A 2623-nucleotide genomic window follows, 5' to 3' on the forward strand; every position below is an offset into this window, starting at 1 on the left:
AAAAACACAAGTTGCACAGGAAGAAGCTCTCTGGGGAAGCTACTGCTGGTGGTAAGCTAAAGCTAGTCGTGGCTACTGCTCTGATCTCTTTGACTATTACCTCTCTGTATTTGGCTCTGTGTTTCTTATTTACTAAGACTGTTCAGAATTTCGTCTACATTCACTTCATTGTCATTTTGGTAAATCTAATAAAAATTAGCTCAGTATTTGTAAATTCATTTTGGAATAAGAGCTTCTTTGAAATTATATATTTCTTGGTGTGAGGAGATGAATTATTCAACAAAGTATCTGCTATTCAATGTGAAGGAGGACCTGACGTGGTGGCATATATCAGCTACCCCAGTACTGGGGAGTAGAGGTGTGTGGAGAGACAAGCAGATCCTGAGAAATCCTGGCTCTGCTAGTCTAGCCAATCAATAAACGATGAAATTCAAGAGGTAAGATCAGTAGTGATGAAGACTCAATATCTCTTCTTCCACATGCGCGCACACACACACACACACACACACACACACAACCATATATACATGTGTGTAGACGTAAACCACACATACATACACATGTATACACATATACAGATATCCACAAACCAAAGTTCCTGATATCAATAATATATTTGTCATAGAGAAAGATAGAACAAAACTTAGCATTTATGTATTCTTAATTCTTTTAGCATTCTTATACACATTTTACTCAATTCTGTATTAGTGGGATAGAAATAAATTTTATATTTCAAGTCATGAGAAATTTTTAGTTCTCATAATGGCAGTAGACTGTTGTTTAAAAATATTCCAAATATAATATATGCTACTTTAAAATTATAATACATTTTTATTTATATGCTGCTTAATTAGAAAAAATGAACTTCAGTAGTCAATACAAATAAATGTTGAAAATGAGAATAATAAAACACATTTTTATTTATTTAATTTATATTTTAATGTCAAATATTATATTTTCAAGAAACATGTTCAAATAGATCCAGTATCTTTTAGTGAAACATGTTGTAAGATTAGTAATTTTAACCACAGTTGATATATATGACAATTTTAATTGTTTTTAAACTTTCTATATGTATTTATATAGCTTATGTGTTGTTCATATACCAGAACCTGTGTGGGGGTGTCAAAGGACTACTCGAAGGACTTTGTTCTCCCCTTCCCACAACTGGGCACCAGGAAGTGCACTCAGGTCTTCAGGCTTAAACATAAGCCTTTCCAAACTGAGCCATCTTGCTGGTCCCTTGATCGACTTGCCATTTTATTTTAAAGTATGAATATCATTGAAACATGGCTGGTAATTTGTTCCATCTAAATGTGATAATCTATATATAAAACAAAAGTTATAATTAGATATTATACTAGCTAGATTTTTTTAAAACTATAATCCATCACTTGCTCGTTTAATTTGTTGTAGCTAGAGTTTTCCTGCCTGGCCCACAGTCAGGACAAATCTCTCTCACCCGCCAGTCTCACAGCCACTCAGACCCGACCAAGTAAACACAGAGACTTATACTGGTTACAAACTGTATGGCCGTGGCAGGCTTCTTGCTAACTGTTCTTACAGCTTAAGTTAATCCATTTCTATAAATCTATATCTTGCCACATGGCTTGTGGCTTACCGGTACTTTACATCTTCCTTGTCCTGATGGCGGCTGGCAGTGTCTTCCTCACCCAGCTTCCTGTTCTCTCAATTCTCCTCTCTGTTAGTCCCGCCTATACTTCCTGCCTGGCCACTGGCCAATCAGTGATTTATTTATTGACCAATCAGCAACACATTTGACATACAGATCATCCCACAGCAATTTGTGCTTAAAATTAAATTTCATATATTTACCTTGTACAATACAAATAATTAAAATAACTACATTTGGCTAATTTTTACCTTGTATCATTATCACTTATGTTGTTGAAAATAACATACACTCAGTTCTTTTCAAACTGCACTGCATTGTTAACTGTAGACCAAATATTGAACATCTGAGCATTTCTCAATGTTATGATATATGATTTTTATCCTTAGTGTACTGTGTAACAGACCTTGATTTAGGATTATTTTCCTTAACACCTCTCAAAGTTAACTTCAGCTTCTGGGAATCACCTTTCCACTTTCCCCATCTACAAAAACTCTCTCTCTATTTTTAGATTGTATGTGTATGACAATTAGAGCTGTATTTGTAATTCTTACCTTGCTAAATTCATCTAAGACACTGTATGCAAGATAATCCATGTTGGCACAATGACTCAGTTTCCTAATTTTCATAACTAAATTCCATTGTGTCTTGTCTGAGTTTCTCTTTTCGTTATGATGATAAAAACAACTTAAGTGAGTAAGATTTCACTATAGCTCACAGTTGAAGGCATTTTGCATTTTGGCAAGAGCTTGATGCAATATTATGCTGCATTCATCAGGAATGCAAACTCACTTCACTTTCTCCTCTGTGTACAATCTGTGATAATTAGAGAATGAGCCTGTCCACAAGTAACTGAGTCTTCTTACAATCAAGACAATCATTCTTTCTTTGTTCTCCCACTCTGTTCCTGATCCAGCTAGGACCTCCCACTCCCCTAAGCTCACTTTCCCCCAACCCTTGCCCTCCATTACCCCCCTTCACCCCCAGTTT

Source organism: Peromyscus eremicus, chromosome 9 (genome assembly GCF_949786415.1).
Source record: "Peromyscus eremicus chromosome 9, PerEre_H2_v1, whole genome shotgun sequence".
In the NCBI taxonomy this organism is placed as follows: domain Eukaryota; kingdom Metazoa; phylum Chordata; class Mammalia; order Rodentia; family Cricetidae; genus Peromyscus; species Peromyscus eremicus.